Here is a 12986-nt window from a genome sequence, read left to right as displayed (position 1 = left end):
CGCACCGACACCGGAATGTCTAGAGACGCCCCGAGACCAGAACAGTCTAGAGACGCCCTGACACCAGAACCGTCTAGAGACGCACCGATACCGGAACCGTCTAGAGACGCACCGATACCGGAACCGTCTACAGACCCACCGATACCGGAACCGTCTAGAGACCCACCGAGACCGGAACCGTCTAGAAACGCACCAACACCGGAATGTCTAGAGACGCCCCGAGACCAGAACAGTCTAGAGACGCCCTGACACCAGAACCGCCTAGAGACGCACCGATACCAGAACTGTCTAGAGACGCACCGATACCGGAACCGTCTAGAGACGCACCGATACCGGAACCGTCTAGAGACGCCCTGACACCAGAACCGCCTAGAGACGCCCTGACACCAGAACCGCCTAGAGACGCACCAATACCAGAACCGTCTAGAGACGCACCGATACCGGAACCGTCTAGAGACGCACCGATACCGGAACCGTCTAGAGACCCACCGAGACCGGAACCGTCTAGAAACGCACCGACACCGGAATGTCTAGAGACGCCCTGAGACCAGAACCGTCTAGAGACGCCCTGACACCAGAACCGTCTAGAGACACACCGATACCAGAACCGTCTAGAGACGCACCGATACCGGAACCGTCTAGAGACGCCCTGACACCAGAACCGCCTAGAGACGTCCCGAGACCAGAACCGTCTAGAGACGCACCGATACCGGAACCGTCTAGAGACGCACCGATACCGGAACCGTCTAGAGACGCCCTGACACCAGAACCGCCTAGAGACGCACCGATACCGGAACCGTCTAGAGATGCCCTGACACCAGAACCGCCTAGAGACGCACCGATACCGGAACCGTCTAGAGACGCCCTGACACCGGAACCACCTAGAGACGTACCGATAACGGAACCGTCTAGAGACGCACCGATACCGGAACCGTCTAGAGACGCCCTGACACCAGAACCGCCTAGAGATGCCCCGAGACCAGAACCGTCTAGAGACGCACCGATACCGGAACCGTCTAGAGACGCAACGATACCGGAACCGTCTAGAGACGCCCTGACACCAGAACCGCCTAGAGATGCCCCGAGACCAGAACCGTCTAGAGACGCACCGATACCGGAACCGTCTAGAGACGCACCGATACCGGAACCGTCTAGAGACGCCCTGACACCAGAACCGCCTAGAGACGCACCGATACCGGAACCGTCTAGAGATGCCCTGACACCAGAACCGCCTAGAGACGCACCGATACCGGAACCGTCTAGAGACGCCCTGACACCGGAACCACCTAGAGACGTACCGATAACGGAACCGTCTAGAGACGCACCGATACCGGAACCGTCTAGAGACGCCCTGACACCAGAACCGCCTAGAGATGCCCCGAGACCAGAACCGTCTAGAGACGCACCGATACCGGAACCGTCTAGAGACGCACCGATACCGGAACCGTCTAGAGACGCCCTGACACCAGAACCGCCTAGAGACGCACCGATACCGGAACCGTCTAGAGACCCACCGAGACCGGAACCGTCTAGAAACGCACCGACACCGGAATGTCTAGAGACGCCCTGAGACCAGAACCGTCTAGAGACGCCCTGACACCAGAACCGTCTAGAGACGCCCTGACACCAGAACCGTCTAGAGACGCACCGATACCGGAACCGTCTAGAGACCCACCGAGACCGGAACCGTCTAGAAACGCACCGACACCGGAATGTCTAGAGACGCCCTGAGACCAGAACCGTCTAGAGACGCCCTGACACCAGAACCGTCTAGAGACACACCGATACCAGAACCGTCTAGAGACGCACCGATACCGGAACCGTCTAGAGACGCCCTGACACCAGAACCGCCTAGAGATGTCCCGAGACCAGAACCGTCTAGAGACGCACCGATACCGGAACCGTCTAGAGACGCACCGATACCGGAACGTCTAGAGACGCCCTGACACCAGAACCGCCTAGAGACGCACCGATACCGGAACCGTCTAGAGATGCCCTGACACCAGAACCGCCTAGAGACGCACCGATACCGGAACCGTCTAGAGACGCCCTGACACCGGAACCACCTAGAGACGTACCGATAACGGAACCGTCTAGAGACGCACCGATACCGGAACCGTCTAGAGACGCCCTGACACCAGAACCGCCTAGAGATGCCCCGAGACCAGAACCGTCTAGAGACGCACCGATACCGGAACCGTCTAGAGACGCACCGATACCGGAACCGTCTAGAGACGCCCTGACACCAGAACCGCCTAGAGATGCCCCGAGACCAGAACCGTCTAGAGACGCACCGATACCGGAACCGTCTAGAGACGCACCGATACCGGAACCGTCTAGAGACGCCCTGACACCAGAACCGCCTAGAGACGCACCGATACCGGAACCGTCTAGAGATGCCCTGACACCAGAACCGCCTAGAGACGCACCGATACCGGAACCGTCTAGAGACGCCCTGACACCGGAACCACCTAGAGACGTACCGATAACGGAACCGTCTAGAGACGCACCGATACCGGAACCGTCTAGAGACGCCCTGACACCAGAACCGCCTAGAGATGCCCCGAGACCAGAACCGTCTAGAGACGCACCGATACCGGAACCGTCTAGAGACGCACCGATACCGGAACCGTCTAGAGACGCCCTGACACCAGAACCGCCTAGAGACGCACCGATACCGGAACCGTCTAGAGACCCACCGAGACCGGAACCGTCTAGAAACGCACCGACACCGGAATGTCTAGAGACGCCCTGAGACCAGAACCGTCTAGAGACGCCCTGACACCAGAACCGTCTAGAGACGCCCTGACACCAGAACCGTCTAGAGACGCACCGATACCGGAACCGTCTAGAGACCCACCGAGACCGGAACCGTCTAGAAACGCACCGACACCGGAATGTCTAGAGACGCCCTGAGACCAGAACCGTCTAGAGACGCCCTGACACCAGAACCGTCTAGAGACACACCGATACCAGAACCGTCTAGAGACGCACCGATACCGGAACCGTCTAGAGACGCCCTGACACCAGAACCGCCTAGAGATGCCCCGAGACCAGAACAGTCTAGAGACGCACCGATACCGGAACCGTCTAGAGACGCACCGATACCGGAACCGTCTAGAGACGCCCTGACACCAGAACCGCCTAGAGACGCACCGATACCGGAACCGTCTAGAGACGCACCGATACCGGAACCGTCTAGAGACGCCCTGACACCAGAACCGCCTAGAGATGCACCGATACCAGAACCGTCTAGAGACGCACCGATACCGGAACCGTCTAGAGACGCACCGATACCGGAACCGTCTAGAGACCCACCGATACCGGAACCGTCTAGAGACCCACCGAGACCAGAACCGTCTAGAGACGCCCTGACACCGGAACCGTCTAGAGACACCCTGACACCAGAACCGCCTAGAGATGCACCGACACCAGAACCGTCTAGAGACGCACCGACACCGGAATGTCTAGAGACGCCCCGAGACCAGAACAGTCTAGAGACGCCCTGACACCAGAACGGTCTAGAGACGCACCGATACCGGAACCGTCTAGAGACCCACCGATACCGGAACCGTCTAGAGACCCACCGAGACCGGAACCGTCAAGAAACGCACCGACACCGGAATGTCTAGAGACGCCCCGAGACCAGAACAGTCTAGAGACGCCCTGACACCAGAACCGCCTAGAGACGCACCGATACCAGAACCGTCTAGAGACGCACCGATACCGGAACCGTCTAGAGACCCACCGAGACCGGAACCGTCTAGAAACGCACCGACACCGGAATGTCTAGAGACGCCCCGAGACCAGAACAGTCTAGAGACGCCCTGACACCAGAACCGCCTAGAGACGCACCGATACCAGAACCGTCTAGAGACGCACCGAGACCAGAACCGTCTAGAGACCCACCGAGACCGGAACCGTCTAGAAACGCACCGACACCGGAATGTCTAGAGATGCCCCGAGACCAGAACCGTCTAGAGACGCCCTGACACCAGAACCGCCAAGAGACGCACCGATACCGGAACGTCTAGAGACGCACCGACACCGGAACCGTCTAGAGACGCCCCGACACCAGAACCGTCTAGAGACGCCCCGACACCGGAACCGTCTAGAGACGCACCGATACCGGAACCGTCTAGAGACCCACCGAGACCAGAACCGTCTAGAGACGCCCCGATACCGGAACCGTCTAGAGACCCACCGAGACCAGAACCGTCTAGAGACGCACCGACACCGGAATGTCTAGAGACGCCCCGAGACCAGAACAGTCTAGAGACGACCTGACACCAGAACCGTCTAGAGACGCACCGATACCAGAACCGTCTAGAGACGCACCGATACCGGAACCGTCTAGAGACGCCCTGACACCAGAACCGCCAGGAGATGCACTGATACCAGAACCGTCTAGAGACGCACCGATACCGGAACCGTCTAGAGACGCACCGATACCGGAACCGTCTAGAGACGCCCTGACACCAGAACCGCCTAGAGACGCACCGATACCGGAACCGTCTAGACACACCCTGACACCAGAACCGCCTAGAGACGCACCGATACCAGAACCGTCTAGAGACGCACCGATACCGGAACCGTCTAGAGACGCACCGATACCGGAACCGTCTAGAGACGCCCTGACACCGGAACCACCTAGAGACGCACCGATACCGGAACCGTCTAGAGACGCACCGATACCGGAACCGTCTAGAGACGCACCGATACCGGAACCGTCTAGAGACGCCCTGACACCAGGACCGCCTAGAGACGCACCGATACCGGAACCGTCTAGAGACGCCCTGACACCAGAACCGCCTAGAGACGCACCGATACCGGAACCGTCTAGAGACGCCCTGACACCAGAACCGCCTAGAGACGCACCGATACCGGAACGTCTAGAGACGCACCGACACCGGAACCGTCTAGAGACGCCCCGACACCAGAACCGTCTAGAGACGCCCCGACACCGGAACCGTCTAGAGACGCACCGATACCGGAACCGTCTAGAGACCCACCGAGACCAGAACCGTCTAGAGACGCCCCGACACCGGAACCGTCTAGAGACGCACCGATACCGGAACCGTCTAGAGACCCACCGAGACCAGAACCGTCTAGAGACGCACCGACACCGGAATGTCTAGAGACGCCCCGAGACCAGAACAGTCTAGAGACGACCTGACACCAGAACCGTCTAGAGACGCACCGATACCAGAACCGTCTAGAGACGCACCGATACCGGAACCGTCTAGAGACGCCCTGACACCAGAACCGCCAGGAGATGCACTGATACCAGAACTGTCTAGAGACGCACCGATACCGGAACCGTCTAGAGACGCACCGATACCGGAACCGTCTAGAGACGCCCTGACACCAGAACCGCCTAGAGACGCACCGATACCGGAACCGTCTAGACACACCCTGACACCAGAACCGCCTAGAGACGCACCGATACCGGAACCGTCTAGAGACGCACCGATACCGGAACCGTCTAGAGACGCCCTGACACCAGGACCGCCTAGAGACGCACCGATACCGGAACCGTCTAGAGACGCCCTGACACCAGAACCGCCTAGAGACGCACCGATACCGGAACCGCCTAGAGACGCCCTGACACCAGAACCGCCTAGAGACGCACCGATACCGGAACGTCTAGAGACGCACCGACACCGGAACCGTCTAGAGACGCCCCGACACCGGAACCGTCTAGAGACGCACCGATACCGGAACCGTCTAGAGACCCACCGAGACCAGAACCGTCTAGAGACGCACCGACACCGGAATGTCTAGAGACGCCCCGAGACCAGAACAGTCTAGAGACGCCCTGACACCAGAACCGCCTAGAGACGCACCGATACCAGAACCGTCTAGAGACGCACCGAGACCAGAACCGTCTAGAGACCCACCGAGACCGGAACCGTCTAGAAACGCACCGACACCGGAATGTCTAGAGACGCCCCGAGACCAGAACAGTCTAGAGACGCCCTGACACCAGAACCGTCTAGAGACGCACCGATACCAGAACCGTCTAGAGACGCACCGATACCGGAACCGTCTAGAGACCCACCGAGACCGGAACCGTCTAGAAACGCACCGACACCGGAATGTCTAGAGACGCCCCGAGACCAGAACAGTCTAGAGACGACCTGACACCAGAACCGCCTAGAGATGCCCCGAGACCAGAACAGTCTAGAGACGCACCGATACCGGAACCGTCTAGAGACGCACCGATACCGGAACCGTCTAGAGACGCCCTGATATCAGAACCGCCTAGAGACGCACCGATACCGGAACCGTCTAGAGACGCACCGATACCGGAACCGTCTAGAGACGCCCTGACACCAGAACCGCCTAGAGATGCACCGATACCAGAACCGTCTAGAGACGCACCGATACCGGAACCGTCTAGAGACGCACCGATACCGGAACCGTCTAGAGACCCACCGATACCGGAACCGTCTAGAGACCCACCGAGACCGGAACCGTCTAGAGACGCCCTGACACCGGAACCGTCTAGAGACACCCTGACACCAGAACCGCCTAGAGATGCACCGACACCAGAACCGTCTAGAGACGCACCGACACCGGAATGTCTAGAGACGCCCCGAGACCAGAACAGTCTAGAGACGCCCTGACACCAGAACGGTCTAGAGACGCACCGATACCGGAACCGTCTAGAGACCCACCGATACCGGAACCGTCTAGAGACCCACCGAGACCGGAACCGTCAAGAAACGCACCGACACCGGAATGTCTAGAGACGCCCCGAGACCAGAACAGTCTAGAGATGCCCTGACACCAGAACCGCCTAGAGACGCACCGATACCAGAACCGTCTAGAGACGCACCGATACCGGAACCGTCTAGAGACCCACCGAGACCGGAACCGTCTAGAAACGCACCGACACCGGAATGTCTAGAGACGCCCCGAGACCAGAACAGTCTAGAGACGCCCTGACACCAGAACCGCCTAGAGACGCACCGATACCAGAACCGTCTAGAGACGCACCGAGACCAGAACCGTCTAGAGACCCACCGAGACCGGAACCGTCTAGAAACGCACCGACACCGGAATGTCTAGAGACGCCCCGAGACCAGAACAGTCTAGAGACGCCCTGACACCAGAACCGTCTAGAGACGCACCGATACCAGAACCGTCTAGAGACGCACCGATACCGGAACCGTCTAGAGACCCACCGAGACCGGAACCGTCTAGAAACGCACCGACACCGGAATGTCTAGAGACGCCCCGAGACCAGAACAGTCTAGAGACGCCCTGACACCAGAACCGCCTAGAGACGCACCGATACCAGAACCGTCTAGAGACGCACCGATACCGGAACCGTCTAGAGACCCACCGAGACCGGAACCGTCTAGAAACGCACCGACACCGGAATGTCTAGAGACGCCCCGAGACCAGAACAGTCTAGAGACGCCCTGACACCGGAACCGTCTAGAGACACCCTGACACCAGAACCGCCTAGAGATGCACCGATACCAGAACCGTCTAGAGAAGCACCGATACCGGAACTGTCTAGAGACGCACCGATACCGGAACCGTCTAGAGACGCCCTGACACCAGAACCGCCTAGAGACGCACCGATACCGGAACCGTCTAGAGACGCACCAATACCGGAACCGTCTAGAGACGCCCTGACACCAGAACCGCCTAGAGACGCACAGATACCGAAACCGTCTAGAGACGCACCGATACCGGAACCGTCTAGAGACGCCCTGACACCAGAACCGCCTAGAGACGCACCGATACCGGAACGTCTAGAGACGCACCGACACCGGAACCGTCTAGAGACGCCCCGACACCAGAACCGTCTAGAGACGCCCCGACACCGGAACCGTCTAGAGACGCACCGATACCGGAACCGTCTAGAGACCCACCGAGACCAGAACCGTCTAGAGACGCCCCGATACCGGAACCGTCTAGAGACCCACCGAGACCAGAACCGTCTAGAGACGCACCGACACCGGAATGTCTAGAGACGCCCCGAGACCAGAACAGTCTAGAGACGACCTGACACCAGAACCGTCTAGAGACGCACCGATACCAGAACCGTCTAGAGACGCACCGATACCGGAACCGTCTAGAGACGCCCTGACACCAGAACCGCCAGGAGATGCACTGATACCAGAACCGTCTAGAGACGCACCGATACCGGAACCGTCTAGAGACGCACCGATACCGGAACCGTCTAGAGACGCCCTGACACCAGAACCGCCTAGAGACGCACCGATACCGGAACCGTCTAGACACACCCTGACACCAGAACCGCCTAGAGACGCACCGATACCAGAACCGTCTAGAGACGCACCGATACCGGAACCGTCTAGAGACGCACCGATACCGGAACCGTCTAGAGACGCCCTGACACCGGAACCACCTAGAGACGCACCGATACCGGAACCGTCTAGAGACGCACCGATACCGGAACCGTCTAGAGACGCACCGATACCGGAACCGTCTAGAGACGCCCTGACACCAGGACCGCCTAGAGACGCACCGATACCGGAACCGTCTAGAGACGCCCTGACACCAGAACCGCCTAGAGACGCACCGATACCGGAACCGTCTAGAGACGCCCTGACACCAGAACCGCCTAGAGACGCACCGATACCGGAACGTCTAGAGACGCACCGACACCGGAACCGTCTAGAGACGCCCCGACACCAGAACCGTCTAGAGACGCCCCGACACCGGAACCGTCTAGAGACGCACCGATACCGGAACCGTCTAGAGACCCACCGAGACCAGAACCGTCTAGAGACGCCCCGATACCGGAACCGTCTAGAGACCCACCGAGACCAGAACCGTCTAGAGACGCACCGACACCGGAATGTCTAGAGACGCCCCGAGACCAGAACAGTCTAGAGACGACCTGACACCAGAACCGTCTAGAGACGCACCGATACCAGAACCGTCTAGAGACGCACCGATACCGGAACCGTCTAGAGACGCCCTGACACCAGAACCGCCAGGAGATGCACTGATACCAGAACCGTCTAGAGACGCACCGATACCGGAACCGTCTAGAGACGCACCGATACCGGAACCGTCTAGAGACGCCCTGACACCAGAACCGCCTAGAGACGCACCGATACCGGAACCGTCTAGACACACCCTGACACCAGAACCGCCTAGAGACGCACCGATACCAGAACCGTCTAGAGACGCACCGATACCGGAACCGTCTAGAGACGCACCGATACCGGAACCGTCTAGAGACGCCCTGACACCGGAACCACCTAGAGACGCACCGATACCGGAACCGTCTAGAGACGCACCGATACCGGAACCGTCTAGAGACGCACCGATACCGGAACCGTCTAGAGACGCCCTGACACCAGAACCGCCTAGAGACGCACCGATACCGGAACCGTCTAGAGACGCCCTGACACCAGAACCGCCTAGAGACGCACCGATACCGGAACGTCTAGAGACGCACCGACACCGGAACCGTCTAGAGACGCCCCGACACCAGAACCGTCTAGAGACGCCCCGACACCGGAACCGTCTAGAGACGCACCGATACCGGAACCGTCTAGAGACCCACCGAGACCAGAACCGTCTAGAGACGCCCCGACACCGGAACCGTCTAGAGACGCACCGATACCGGAACCGTCTAGAGACCCACCGAGACCAGAACCGTCTAGAGACGCACCGACACCGGAATGTCTAGAGACGCCCCGAGACCAGAACAGTCTAGAGACGACCTGACACCAGAACCGTCTAGAGACGCACCGATACCAGAACCGTCTAGAGACGCACCGATACCGGAACCGTCTAGAGACGCCCTGACACCAGAACCGCCAGGAGATGCACTGATACCAGAACTGTCTAGAGACGCACCGATACCGGAACCGTCTAGAGACGCACCGATACCGGAACCGTCTAGAGACGCCCTGACACCAGAACCGCCTAGAGACGCACCGATACCGGAACCGTCTAGACACACCCTGACACCAGAACCGCCTAGAGACGCACCGATACCGGAACCGTCTAGAGACGCACCGATACCGGAACCGTCTAGAGACGCACCGATACCGGAACCGTCTAGAGACGCACCGACACCAGAACCGTCTAGAGACGCCCCGACACCGGAACCGTCTAGAGACGCACCGATACCGGAACCGTCTAGAAACCCACCGAGACCAGAACCGTCTAGAGACGCCCCGACACCGGAACCGTCTAGAGACGCACCGATACCGGAACCGTCTAGAGACCCACCGAGACCAGAACCGTCTAGAGACGCACCGACACCGGAATGTCTAGAGACGCCCCGAGACCAGAACAGTCTAGAGACGACCTGACACCAGAACCGTCTAGAGACGCACCGATACCAGAACCGTCTAGAGACGCACCGATACCGGAACCGTCTAGAGACGCCCTGACACCAGAACCGCCTAGAGATGCACTGATACCAGAACCGTCTAGAGACGCACCGATACCGGAACCGTCTAGAGACGCACCGATACCGGAACCGTCTAGAGACGCCCTGACACCAGAACCGCCTAGAGACGCACCGATACCGGAACCGTCTAGACACACCCTGACACCAGAACCGCCTAGAGACGCACCGATACCAGAACCGTCTAGAGACGCACCGATACCGGAACCGTCTAGAGACGCACCGATACCGGAACCGTCTAGAGACGCCCTGACACCGGAACCACCTAGAGACGCACCGATACCGGAACCGTCTAGAGACGCACCGATACCGGAACCGTCTAGAGACGCACCGATACCGGAACCGTCTAGAGACGCACCGATACCGGAACCGTCTAGAGACGCCCTGACACCAGGACCGCCTAGAGACGCACCGATACCGGAACCGTCTAGAGACGCCCTGACACCAGAACCGCCTAGAGACGCACCGATACCAGAACCATCTAGAGACGCACCGATACCGGAACCGTCTAGAGACGCACCGATACCGGAACCGTCTAAAGACGCACCGATAACGGAACCGTCTAGAGACGCCCTGACACCAGAACCGCCTAGAGACGCACCGATACCAGAACCGTCTAGAGACGCCCCGACACCGGAACCGTCTAGAGACGCACCGATACCGGAACCGTCTAGAGACCCACCGAGACCAGAACCGTCTAGAGACGCCCCGACACCGGAACCGTCTAGAGACGCACCGATACCGGAACCGTCTAGAGACCCACCGAGACCAGAACCGTCTAGAGACGCACCGACACCGGAATGTCTAGAGACGCCCCGAGACCAGAACAGTCTAGAGACGCCCTGACACCAGAACCGCCTAGAGACGCACCGATACCGGAACCGTCTAGACACACCCTGACACCAGAACCGCCTAGAGACGCACCGATACCAGAACCGTCTAGAGACGCACCGATACCGGAACCGTCTAGAGACGCACCGATACCGGAACCGTCTAGAGACGCCCTGACACCGGAACCACCTAGAGACGCACCGATACCGGAACCGTCTAGAGACGCACCGATACCGGAACCGTCTAGAGACGCACCGATACCGGAACCGTCTAGAGACGCACCGATACCGGAACCGTCTAGAGACGCCCTGACACCAGGACCGCCTAGAGACGCACCGATACCGGAACCGTCTAGAGACGCCCTGACACCAGAACCGCCTAGAGACGCACCGATACCAGAACCATCTAGAGACGCACCGATACCGGAACCGTCTAGAGACGCACCGATACCGGAACCGTCTAAAGACGCACCGATAACGGAACCGTCTAGAGACGCCCTGACACCGGAACCACCTAGAGACGCACCGATACCAGATCCGTCTAGAGACGCACCGATACCGGAACCGTCTAGAGACGCACCGATACCGGAACCGTCTAGAGACCCACCGATACCGGAACCGTCTAGAGACCCACCGAGACCAGAACCGTCTAGAAACGCACCGACACCGGAATGTCTAGAGACGCCCCGAGACCAGAACAGTCTAGAGACGCCCTGACACCAGAACCGTCTAGAGACGCACCGATACCGGAACCGTCTAGAGACGCACCGATACCGGAACCGTCTAGAGACCCACCGATACCGGAACCGTCTAGAGACCCACCGAGACCGGAACCGTCTAGAAACGCACCAACACCGGAATGTCTAGAGACGCCCCGAGACCAGAACAGTCTAGAGACGCCCTGACACCAGAACCGCCTAGAGACGCACCGATACCAGAACTGTCTAGAGACGCACCGATACCGGAACCGTCTAGAGACGCACCGATACCGGAACTGTCTAGAGACGCCCCGATACCGGAACCGTCTAGAGACGCCCTGACACCAGAACCGCCTAGAGACGCACCGATACCGGAACCGTCTAGAGACGCACCGATACCGGAACCGTCTAGAGACGCCCTGACACCAGAACCGCCTAGAGACGCACAGATACCGAAACCGTCTAGAGACGCACCGATACCGGAACCGTCTAGAGACGCCCTGACACCAGAACCGCCTAGAGACGCACCGATACCGGAACCGTCTAGAGACGCACCGACACCGGAACCGTCTAGAGACGCCCCGACACCAGAACCGTCTAGAGACGCCCCGACACCAGAACCGTCTAGAGACGCACCGATACCGGAACCGTCTAGAGACCCACCGAAACCAGAACCGTCTAGAGACGCACCGACACCGGAATGTCTAGAGACGCCCCGAGACCAGAACAGTCTAGAGACGCCCTGACACCAGAACCGTCTAGAGACGCACCGATATCAGAACCGTCTAGAGACGCACCGATACCGGAACCGTCTAGAGACGCCCTGACACCAGAACCGCCTAGAGACGCACCGATACCGGAACCGTCTAGAGACGCACCGATACCGGAACCGTCTAGAGACGCCCTGACACCAGAACCGCCTAGAGACGCACCGATACCGGAACCGTCTAGAGACGCACCGAGACCGGAACCGTCTAGAGACGCACCAATACCGGAACCGTCTAGAGACGCCCTGACACCAGAACCGCCTAGAGACGCACCGAT

At 59.4% G+C, this 12986-nt stretch overlaps 1 protein-coding gene across 1 annotated transcript in view; it reads right to left on the bottom strand.

Moving 5' to 3' along the window:
• The window catches only part of LOC306763427 (long-chain-fatty-acid--CoA ligase 1-like), a gene marked incomplete at its 3' end in the record, with an annotated part of 58617 nt that overhangs the window by 27873 nt on the left and 17758 nt on the right, over positions 1–12986 (bottom strand). The window lies entirely within an intron of this gene.

Source organism: Telmatherina bonti (assembly GCF_933228915.1).
Source record: "Telmatherina bonti genome assembly, chromosome: 12".
NCBI lineage: Eukaryota > Metazoa > Chordata > Actinopteri > Atheriniformes > Telmatherinidae > Telmatherina > Telmatherina bonti.
The sequence above is the reverse complement of the archived record's forward strand: the minus strand, read 5'-3'. Positions and strand labels throughout refer to the sequence as shown.